General features: G+C 30.9%; 1 long non-coding RNA gene across 2 annotated transcripts; it reads left to right on the forward strand.

Annotated features, from left to right (window-relative positions):
- Positions 1-310: 310 nt before the first annotated feature.
- On the forward strand, positions 311-9,048 carry LOC141460441 (uncharacterized). Of its 2 annotated transcripts, XR_012462060.1 has the most exons (4): positions 311-626; positions 1,179-1,531; positions 1,636-4,942; positions 5,132-9,048. It is a non-coding gene; the product is annotated as an uncharacterized lncRNA (long non-coding RNA). The 2 variants fall into 2 exon arrangements; XR_012462059.1 differs by having other exon boundaries at positions 1,636-9,048.
- The last annotated feature ends 3,615 nt before the right edge of the window (positions 9,049-12,663 follow it).

A 12,663-nucleotide genomic window follows, 5' to 3' on the forward strand; every position in this document is an offset into this window, starting at 1 on the left:
TGATTAGAATTTTTTCTAAAGGGGCCATTACTGTTTATTTTAATGCCTTGCCATCTTTAATATTAATAATGATCAAATCTAGGGGTCGTATTTCAAATTATATAAAAAAAAAAAACTAACAGCTATTGCTGGAAAGGCAGTCCTTCTCAAGAAAAAGGATGAGGATAAAAGGAAGGTATTATTTCTTGGTGTAAGGATAGCGCTTTGGATTACCACGAGGAGATACCGCGCTTAAATCCAGGTGCTGGCTTTTAGATTTTTTCTCACTAGAGGCGTCTTGCAGCTCACTGTCCTGTGATAGGTAAGGTAAGTCTTTAACCTAAACAGCTGTAAAATTATAACCTATTTCAGTCTTAATTGTTTTATTTATTTTGTTACCAAGCTTTGGCTTTTACTTATTAATAATTATATAATTTGTTTTACATTGAAAACATTAATGGTTGATCTGCCTTCTGTCTAACTGTTTAGGTCCTAGGTTGAAAGATTGGAAAACAAAAATTAATAATTTATTACTGAAATTGGTAATAATCTTTCTTCTCTTTGGATTAATGAATAAATCAAAAGATGAACAAAGAAGTCTTTAACGAAAGAACACTGGCTGGAGACCAGCAGTGCACCAATAAAAGGTAACTGGTTCCAAAGATCTCAAGATATTAACCATCTTAGATTAAAAGTAATATTAATATTCACTTTCAAATTTTATATTTTCTATTTAATAAATAATGTAACACGTATTAATTTCAAGCCCGAAAAGAAATTTTCGCCAGGATTGCGTTGGCGGAGGTTATTTGCATGTACGCTTAGAATACCAAAGTTAATATACTGCATTGATTAAAAGAAAGTTCGCAGTGCTAGTGAATTAATTAAAACTGAACACATGGCCAAATTATACGGCTTTTTTTTTTGTACATATACCTCAATAGAGGACAATTAGTTGTAAATTGAGAATTTCCTGTTGCAATTGACCTTTAGTACTTTTTGAGCTCTCATACGTGATAAAAGTGAATATAGGGTATAAGAAAATTGCAAAATATGTATGAAAAGGGTTACCTTTTCTTTTTGGTTATAATATGAGCCTTTTGTTTACTGAAAATTATCAGTTTTAACAAACTGATTTTCTACAAAAATGTTTTATTAATTTAGGTGAATTTAATTTAGTTTTTATTGTTTGTTTGAAGTTGGTTAGATGTCTACTACTGGCAGAAAGGGCTTCACACATCAGAAGAATGTCAGTCAATACCTGGAACATCGTCTTTGCCATAATTACTTACTCATTGAAGCCGTAGTCATCAAATAAATAGCATAAATGGCAAAGACTTGAGATGAAAAAGGCGAAGTGAGAACTGAGTGCCAGAAAAAGGTTCATTCTTGGTGCACGATCATCGTAAGAATAGATATCACCAGTTTAGAATGTTGTCGACTTTAGAATTTAGAAGAATTAAAAAAAAAAAAAAAAAGAAAAAGCAAGAACGCGGACAAGATTTGGAGAAAGGTGTGAAGCAAGCACACACGAATAGAAAGGGATTGACAGGTAACACTAAGACCACAAAGTAAAAAATATGTTTAAAAAAAGGTATTAGCTGTAATGGATTAAATATAAAACCACAATTACTATTCTTTTATTGTTTATATTAGTGCGAATCCACTACTGGATCTTATTGGGCCAAGATATAAGCCCCAAGATACAAACAACTCTGTCTCAACAATGAATTGTAAGACGCTCCTAGGAAGTGAAAATCTAAAGGTAATTATTGGCTACGTTTTCTTCTTACATTACCTCAATTAGAGGCTCCAAAGTATTAATTTACCACAAAAGAAAAAGAACAAAATGTGGATTTTTTTTTTTCTTTCTGTTTTTGTTAAGAACGTACTAATAGTAGGTGGTTATTGAATGCGTGCATCTATGTAAAGAGAAGAGGGGCTTTTGGCTGTTCCTTCACAGCAAACTACATTGATATGGAACGTTTCAAATTAATCGAAACGTCATTTCCAATTATCACGTCACAGACTGATCTTTTTTTTTTTGTTTTTGAGAAAGTGATAGTCAAAAGTCCACTTTCATTTAAATTCACTTAACCTAATTGTACCTAAACGTTTAAAATGACACATGTTCAGTTTTACATTTAATTCTTTAAATTATTATAATAATTCACTCTAATTATTATTAGAGTTTGAGATTATAGTAAATTATGCTATAAAAAGTTTTTAGTACATAAAACTAATTATCGTATTAAAATTCTATTTCCCTACTAAATATTATCTCGACTGGTTTCTGGTAGATGAATTTAATTTTGTTAATAAAATTTAGTTTTTAATGCTTTTCTAATACGTACACTTTTGATTTACGCATATATGATTTACTTAATTCCATTTTTTCTTATAATAATTGAAAAACTGACACCTATCTTTTAAAAAAAAATGTATTTATTTATTTAAATAATCTTAATTATCTACTTTATTTATTTATTTATGCTTTACATTTACCAAAGTGAAAGTGTTTATGAGACTTAGAGTTAAATTTAAGCCGAAGTGTTTTCATTAAAAATATTGATTTAAACCTCTTAAAAATGTTTAGTACAATACTAGTGAAAATACATTAAAAAACAATACAAAACTAGTAACGAAAGTCGCCAGCTCAATTTGAGTGTAAATTGTTGAGTCCAATTTAGTATTTTACAGAGGTAACAGTAACTAAAAATTATCAAACTAAATATTTTGTTGTGATAACTGGTCTGCTGTTTGTTTTCTTTTATTTTTTGGCATACAGCGCAGTTTTTTAAATTGTCTAATAATTTCGTGGAGTAAAGCCTTTTGAGAAACCTTACGCATAAATTAATTGAAACAAATTTTCTCAAAAAATAAATAAATAAATAAATAAATATTAAATTTAATTTTTGTGATGTATTGATTAAATACATGATGTAGCCGACACAATAAAAGGTTATTCAAGTTATGCATCGAATAGTGTCAAAGCTTACAGTTGTAGAAATATGCACTTATTTTTTTTAAATTTATCAGTTAAAATAAGTAAGTGAAAAGCATTGGAATTAATAAAAATATAAGTTCTCTTTCTACCATTGATATTTGCTGTATAATACTAAATAAATGTGGGAACAGCCAGTACTAAAGCACAAATACATTTCAATAACTCAAAATGCCCTATTCCCCCTTTGGGTCCTCTGATGGCCGGTTTATAAGCGCATAAAATGGGAAGTGGGCCGACATATACAGGTGGATTATAAAAAAAAAAGGACAACTGACTATGTATTGGTAACGGTACAAGTGAACAAGTAGGCAGTAAAGTAAGGATGAAGAAGTTTGTATAAAGAGGCCATTTCCAGATTCTTCCATTTTATCTAGGTCAAACTTTTTATTGAATTTGAAATTAAAAGAGATATTTGTATTCTAAACAGTTTTGTTTTATTAATATCAGAGAGGTATTATTATTTTATTTTTATAAATATTAGTATTATTAATTTCTGTCCCTCTACCATTACCAGCTATCATAACAGTCAGTTTCAATTAACTAAGATTAATTTATTGTGTCAATCATTAATTTATTTTTTGGTGTTAAACATTAAAAACTTAATGTAATGCTTATGTTCATTTCTAATACCAATATCCAGCTGCAGCAACAAATCTGGTAGGAAAATTTTGCTTGTTTCAAAGAGTATAATTCGAAATTGAAACTCATGCAATACTATTCAATTTAATCGAAATAAGCTCCATTAACTGCAAGAAAAAAAAATCGATTTATCCCCTTCCTGTAAAAATGTGGTTATAGTGATTCAAGGAATACGACGAATGCTAATAACCTGGTGAAGGTTATGCCTGCAAGTAAGTTAAACTGTTGGTTGGTAAGGTGACAATCTGTAGACGAGAGTGTGATGCAAAGCTTATCAAGTTTTAATAATTAGTGAACTTTAGAGCGAGCAATAGGATAGGTATGATTCGTCGATAATATTTCAATGTATTGATACTTTTACCTTTTTTAAAAAATAGTAGATGAAACATATAAGAAGTGCTTTTCGTCTTCATAAAACTTGAAAAAAAAAAACATTGTCAAAAATCATTTCCTATTGTTGTGATAGATCTGATTTTCATTACGAGTCACAATTTGATCGAAAAGAAGTGTTTGTTGTGCAGATAGAGGACAAATCTCCATTGTAATTTTTCTAATCTGAAAATTGGGCATAAGTTTAGATTAGACTAAATTCCTTAGGGAGTTGGCCAGTTAGCCTCTACGATCCAGATGATTTGTTTTGGCACCTCCTAGTTGGAGTACCTCTCCAATCCTGTCTGTTTAATAAGACTTAAGAATCACTAGATAGACTTTTGATTAAAACTTGGAAGGGTTTGACAAAAGAGTTTTTTCTTGTTCAAAGTGGTGAACTCCTTAGCATATAGACCCATCATACTGACAGTAAATACTCAATATGTACAAGGTCGTGTTTTCTTTCTGACGAATATAAACAAGCCATTCGTTGTCAGGCTCAAAAGCTGTAGGTGATTGGACGGTCAAAATGTATGAAATCGTCTAAATGGCTTCCCAACTTTAGACGAATTAAATTTAAGCGAGTGGCTTAAGTGGATTCTAATGAACTTAGATGGTACGTAAGAACACTCCTGGATAGGCAGGAAGTCACCTCATCATGCCTGATTGGTATCCAGAAATATATACATATATATTAATACTCGGTAAGATTGACTGTACAAACAGTGTCACATTGCCCTGAATTAAGTTCATTATACTAGATAACTTGAAAGTTACGATTGATAATCATTTTCTTAAAAACTCAGCAACCCAAATGTGTGGCAACCAGCTCTGTCTGAAGATCTGTCGCCAGTTTTCCTAGACTTACCGAGATATCATACTTCGGAATAGAAGCGTAAACCCGCACCTATTCTATTGTCTTGCTTTTAATGAAAAGCCATCAGAGCTGTAAGTTTCTAATAATTTATTAATTATTCACAAGTGTCAACTATTAATGTTTATTTAATAGCTTAAAAAGATCATGTTGACTAAATTAATTTATAAACTTATTCTTAAAAACCATCTCTTTTAAAAAAGTGATTTTGTTGTTTCCTAAATCAAAGTTTAGTTTTAATCTGAAAAAATAATGCATTTTAGGTGCGCCTTTGTACATACAAATAACTGTCACTGTTAAGTGCAATGTTATGAAACAGCACATTCTTTGAGAATCTTCGGGTTTAGAACATTCATAGACTCTTCTCAGTCTAAAATAAAAAAAAATAGTATGATATACAGTAACAAATGTATTTTTTTTTAAACATAAAAATATTATGATCACTTAATTATTAACAATGGAAATACATATTTACAACAACGGAAACAGTATATTTCCTTAAGGAATCCCTGTTATTCTAAGCCCATGTAAATTCCTTAATTTAGGATTACTTAATACAATCACAGTTTGAGTGATAACATTGGATTAGAGCCTGTAAACTCTCAGAGCCCCAAAGTTTTTTTTTTTTTTCAGTTAGAGAACATTCACTTCTCGATAACTATTTCTTTAAAACTGGTTTTATTATTAACGCTTCCACCTTTCTCTCTTCGATTTTAATTATTACTTCTGTCTAATAGATTTGGAAGGAGACAGTTTTTAGACAGTGTGTAATTAGCGATAGAAATAAAACTAATAATAAGTGATTGCAATGTGTTTAAATGCGTAATATGTCTCCACCTATACCTTTATCATTTAAACTCTATTTTCTTTGTACGATGGAACACTTTTCTGTGCAACTTTAAATTGGATCTATTGTGCCCACAATGGCGACAATAAAGATAATATCCTAAATTAAAATGAAGTTATTGTTTTAAGAAGGTTATATATCCAAGGGATCGTGGAACCGTCTAACTGTGTTAAATCATTTCCTAGTAGCGCCAGGCATCCTTCCACTAATGCTTCACAGGAAGAACATATCCTGCTGGTAATCACAACAGATAACCACAGCAAGAAATAGGAACATACAGATTGGTACTCCAAAACAAACCTTGTCAAGCAGATTTTATGGCATTTTATAATAATAGTATTTTATAATCAGTATTTCTTTGTAAGAGAAGGGATTAATTTCAGAGGTACCGGATTCTCACGAAGAGATCCTGGGGTCGATCCATCTGTTCACCCTTAAATTTCCTCTTCTTAGGAGCTTCTTATAGCTCACTATCCGGGATGGACGGTGTAATAAGAGAGTATTCCTTAATTCACCAGTTGATAATTCCGCAGGCTTTGTCGGAAATTAGAGGCTCTATTATTCTTTAGCTAAGAAAGACTGAGATGGCACTTGGTGCCTCGGAGGTCCTGATCTTGACACAATCCATCCTTCATGTCTTCGGACCGTTTCATGGCTGGAGAAGTTCTTAGAAGTTAGGAGGGTGGCTATCCGGGATCTCTTAAATGCTCATCAACTCCAGATTTCTGAAATTGGTTCTCTTTGCTCGAGAACTAAGGTTTCCATGTAATAATAATAATATAGTGCTTTATTTACATCAATGAAAAATGAAAAGAAAACACTTTTCAGCATGGATGAAAATCCGTATGCCGAGTTGCTACGTCAAAACGTAACACAATAATACAACATCGGTAGTGTGTGGCAGCAAAATAATTACAAATAATTTATAAACATAAACAAAAATAAATTAATAATTCACTGAAATTCCTCCAAAACTAGTCTTCTATAAAGTAACCTCCTTTAAATAAGATTTCCATATTCATGTCATCGACAGTATTCATGTCATCCTTGATCTTGGTAAAAATATAACGTAACTTAGGCAATTTAACCTTCTCTTAATAAAAAGAAAAGATATAAAAGCATAACAAAATGCGCTAACTATTTTCATAACATGGTTTTTAAAATGTATCCATGTTTGAAAACTCAAATTTAAAATTTGAAACTAGGAAATAAACAAAGAAAAAGAGACTGCTTTTATAAATTTTTTGAAATATTAAAGTTATTGTTTACATAAATAGAAGAAAAGTTTTTTCCTAATAGCAAGCATAATTAATCATTCTATTCAAACAAACTTCCTAGCGCCCAAATACTAAGTTAGATATATCGATGCCGTTGAGACCTTGGCCTCCGTTTATTGATTGAAGACAGTCTTTTATCACATTAATTTTCTTTTTTGTGCTATTGCTAGTTCTTTGTGTTCATTTTGTGACGAAATGCTATTTAGTGTTGTTCACTTCATTTCCTTTTCCCTACCTATTAACTCCAAGTATTACCTATAAATGAAATAGAAAATGTATTAAAGTACTTTTTAGAAATGTCTAGAGGATGCTAAAAAAAAAGAAAAGAAAAGATGTTCTAGTTTAAAAATATAACAATATTATAAGATGACGACAATGTTGCAATATTACATCTTGTAAGTACACCTTTTCAGGACCGTGAGAAGTTAAAATTGAAATTATAATGAAAAGAATTATCTAGCTTTATCTTTAAAACCGTTTTAAAAGGTTGTTACTTTAAAGTTTTACCCAGAAATATTCATATATTTTGAGAGTCCCAAAATAAGTGGTTTTTAGAACATGGAGTATGTATTGATAAACACATTAGTTACATATTAGAGGGTATGTATTGAAAAACACTACATAGTTTAAAAGTCGGATATAGCTTTATATATTTTGCTTGCGTTCCTACTTGGCACGTTTCTTTAATATGGCTTCAAAGGCCATATTAAATAAATTTCTGGCCTTTTATATAAATATAATTTAGTGCGTTTTATTTGTATTAGTCTTGACACAGATTTCTTGCTTTTATTGTATCAATAATGTACTTTAATGTTTACAAATATGTCACTAAGGCTTTAAGAAAACGAGGGTCAACATACTTCTAGAATAGTTCTACTTTTAGTTTAATAGTTCTAATTTAGTTTCCCTGCATATTATGCTTCATTTTCATTATATATTTTAAGTCTTGGGAGTACATATTTAATTTATATTTCATACGTTTGCAAATGTTTTTCAATTACTCATACATTATTTAGTTATTTTGTATTTTTAATTGTAGCGATAACTCTCTTACTATGTTTGTGATGCAATAAATAATTATATTGTAGAATCTAGCTGTTTAAGGAAGGCTGTGTAAGAAAGAACCAGGTTCAGTTACAAAGTGAAGGGTAGAGATGAGCTATGAGGAACTGTAGATTATAAAGACAGGAGTGGTTCCTTAGACGTCTGCCCAGAGAAAGCGACAGACAGATTGTCAGACGAACTATGGATACACATATAGCTTTATTATACAATACAAAAAGAAGGGTTAAACTTTCACTCGTTAATTTCAAGATGAGAGATTCTTGATGGACAAGCACTGCTTGCCTTCTCCTTGGGCTCCTCCTCTACTAACAGAACACCTTATTGACCGCGTTGTAATTAGGTCACTTATACAAGTAATTATTTTCCAATACCATTACTTTAAGACCTGTTTGATGAAAACCAATTTATACATAGATGTGATTATAATGTAATGGTTTACTGTGTTTCGAGAAATCCGAAGATATTTTACAGATTCGTCCTCATTTATTTCGCTTGTTTCGTTCTATTGTATAATATAATTATGAATCACATTTATTGGTCAAGTTCAGCCCAATATTGTTTGAATATAATTTCTTATCCTTGTTTATTTACTAAGCAGACATTTCTTTTGAATTCGTATTTTATTTATTTATTTCTCTCCCTTATTTTTAGTGCATTTACTACATATTATACTCTATTATATTATTTTCAGTTGTTTTTTGTTTTTTTATTTTGGCTAATTGAGGAATGAATATATTTAAATGTACATATTAATACATGTAAAAACCAGGCGCCACGGTAGCCGAGCGGTTAAGAGGCGAGACCTGCAAAGCTAATGTGCATTGTGGTACTGGGTTCGATTCTCGGTCTTAGGCCTTGGATTTTATTTAATGGTTAATAAAAGTAAAGTATGTTTGCAAGTCGACTTCGTCCACGACCTAATTGGCAGTTGGACGTAAAGCCCGCCTGAAAAAATATTTAATTACTTTACTTTACTGTACATGTAAAAACCACTCCTTGCTATAGATTAATGTATCTAAAAGCATAAATAAAATAATAAAATATTGTAAAATATAATTATTGCGATCGAATCAAATAACCAAAATTAAATTTTAGTTTGTAATAATTTCTTTTAAGATGATCCCTAACGAAAAAATCTGGCGTTCGAACGCATTCAAAAGTCTTTCTTTTCCACAGTTCTTAAAAATTTTCTTTAAAACTTTAAAATTCGACTAAATATTACTTGTTTTCAATATAAATTCAATTTAAAAAAAAAGTCCCAAAACCCCTCATTTCAATCAATACCAAGAAGTCTATCTAAGTAGACATTAAATAAAAGCTTACCAAAAAAACGTTCAAGCGATTACAGTTTCTGTCAAGCAGTTTTATTTTTGGAATTTTATAATAATATTAATATTATAATACTTTGTAATTTAATCTTTTAAATATTGTAATCTTGTAATCTTTTACTTTGTAAGAGAAGAGATTAATTCAGAGGTACAGGATTCTCACGAAGAGATCCTGGGGTCGAATCCAGATGTTCGCCTTTAAATTTCCTCTTCTTAGGAGCTTCTTCTCATAGCTCACTATCCGGTGAAGGACAGTGTAGTCAGGTATGAAAGAGCATTGTCCGAGGTCCAGTAGTACACTAAAAAAGCTCCGAGCACCAGTGACCTCAAATTTTAACGCGCCTGTATTTCAGATAAAAAAAAAATAATATCTCTTCTTAAATAATATAACTGTAGTAACTTGCAGAAAATAGCACGTAATGTGCTCAAAGCGTAAGAGAAAAAAGTTTGTAACTGATTATTCCCCAGAAAGGAGTTCCGGTAATTCTTTCTATGTTCATAAAATTATATTAAGGAGGCAAAAGTCCGACTATTTATTCTTCACCGGCTGTTGCCTCTAGTCTAAATAGAATAGCAGGATATCCATGAAAATTAGATATACTTAAGTTTAGACTAGATTCTGTAGGGCAGTCATCCTACTCCACGACCTGACGGATGAGGAGCTCCCAGAAAAAGTGTGTGTCAGACAAAGTATGACAAAGGCATGAATTTTCTTTCTCCTGAGAGTCTAACAGCGTTTAATAATTAACACTTAAATCATTATTAATTGAATAATATTTGAATAAGATTGAAAGCGGAACAAATGTTGAAATTCTCTAAAGGAATTCTGGTACGACGAGAGCGCTTCAGGAACCCACCCCGTGAACTACGCATGGCCCGCGTAGCAAGACAAGAAGCAATTTATTTGGTTTGGCGATGATAATTTCTTTTCATATTCTAAAACACAAAAATGAAACTATTAGTTGAGGGCAACCAGCACAAAATATTTTAATTTTTTATACGAGTCAACTACATGTACGTTAATTTTCAGAGCCAGATCCAATTAAATTCAATGCTCATTTAATCAACATCCACTAGTTATATTAAAAAGTTTTATCTCTTTCGAACTTGTGGATAGAAAAAAAAATGAATAAATATTTTCTCAATAGAAATTTGGAACAGACTTCGTAAAAATTCCTAGGAATAAACCTCAAAATCGCTATAGTTTTAAGAACTTTAAAAATCAAAATAAGTTAAATGAATGTTTTCTAATTCAGCAGGTCTTAGATTAATAGAAGCCGGTGTGCCGTACATTCACCAATTTATAGAATGGGTGCTGCTATCTAGCGTCTAAAAATATAAATACAAAACTTATAAAAGTACATATATTAGAAATTTACCCAAAATGAAAATGAAACAGTGCTAATACGTATATTTTATTTTTACATTTCAAACACTAACGAGAAAAGAAATGATTTATATAAAAGAGGATTAATTTCATTAAAATACGATTGCAAGACTGGGTGATAATTGATAAACTAGGTGTAAATTGATGTTATATTTGAAGGTCTGCAATCATTAAATACATCCCTTAGCATCCATGCATACATTAGATGTATTGTTTGATGCAGGCTTCATAGGACTTCGTCTACATTTGAAATTAGCCAACAAATTTATTTTGAAGACATAATTTTTTTGTTAATCCAGATTATGATGAATAGTTTTAAAAGTTGGCCAAATAAGTTAAAAGCCAAATAATGTGATACACTAATTTTCGCAATTTTTGCCCGGACTTAAAGAAATCGTTTCATTTAATTCTCTAATTTTGCTATACAAAATAATGTAACATAAAATACATACTTTATTTAGAAAATTCCAGCCCTGAGACAATATTAAATGACCTAACTCTCTCCTGCATAAAAACAGGAATCCATCTGATTATATGCATTACAAAATTCTCTGATCTAAAAATTGGACGTAACTTTAGATTATTAATTAATTATTCTGTTAGGGTTGACCTAAGTTCAATTCAATAGATCTACTGAAGCACTTCCAGGCTGTTTGCACTTAAGCGTTTGGAGAAGGGCCCTTGATAAAGCTCAAACGCATGAGAACTCTCCGCCATAAACATCATTCACTCACACATAATAAAGGTCTCCAACATGAACAGCTCCATTACTTTTTATTTAATGCAAACCTAGGCTAATCATTTTGAGAACAATGCGATGCATGTGCTTAGTATACAGAGACCATCAAGAAATTATGAACATCTGATTGGCCGACCGGTCTTGTTGAAATTTTCTTCAGTCTATCGTCCAGGCATCCATAAAAATAAGTAACAACACACGTCAGGAAGTCTATAATCCCACACTAACCTGGAAATAATTTCGTAAGACTTCATAACTAATCGAGCTCTCTTGTAACATCAACCTAGCACAATTGTAACACTATTAATTCTGTGAGATAAAGTTGCTAGTTTTCCTAAGCTTTCTAAGATAGATATCTCATATTAGGGTCGTACAACCTGGCTACCACTGTTTTTTCTGTTTCACAGAGCCGTATGTTTCAAGTTCAACGATTAATGTTTAAATTAATAACTTGATCTATTATTGTTGTTGTTAATTTTAAATCTTTAATACATTATGCAGCTAAATATATTCTCAGAAACTTAAGAAAGTGGTTACATTGTATTCAAAATAAAATGAATGATTTTTAAATGAGAAACTAACGTTTGTACTTCTTTAAACAAAATTCTAGTGCGCCACTGCAACAGTTGATGCTGATCTTTTTGATTTTAAACTTAATTATTATAATTGTAGTATTAAGGAGTATGTAGTTCGTTTTTTTTTTGTTTAATACCAGTCTTCTACAAATTTATTCTAGAGGATTAAAGAGACTTTTTGACACCTGATAAACCAAGTTAATTTTTAATCACTTCCAGTATGTGTTGCATCAGTATCACGTAGTTATGTGTTGCATTTAGAAACGGGAGTTGATTCGTTAATAACTTTCACTCTAAATGTTCATTTTAGGTACTGTATTGTTTTTAAATTTCCACACTAGATTCTTAGCTTTATAAGTTATTAGTAAAAGAATTTTTTGATTTAAAAAATGGGCTTACTTTTTTAATAAACATAATCATGCTAACGTATGAGTCGGGCCGTCTAATCCTTCGCAACCTAATCGAAGTTTCAAATTTAGAGAGCAGATGTTTTATTGGAGATGCTCCTATTTTGGTTCGAGCTTGAGGTAGAGTTGCCTGATAAAGCTATATTATTAATCAGGTTCGATCTGACTTG

This window comes from Rhodnius prolixus, unplaced genomic scaffold, assembly GCF_049639745.1.
Source record: "Rhodnius prolixus isolate KJV_2025 unplaced genomic scaffold, Rpr scaffold_6, whole genome shotgun sequence".
Classification (NCBI taxonomy): Eukaryota; Metazoa; Arthropoda; class Insecta; order Hemiptera; family Reduviidae; genus Rhodnius; species Rhodnius prolixus.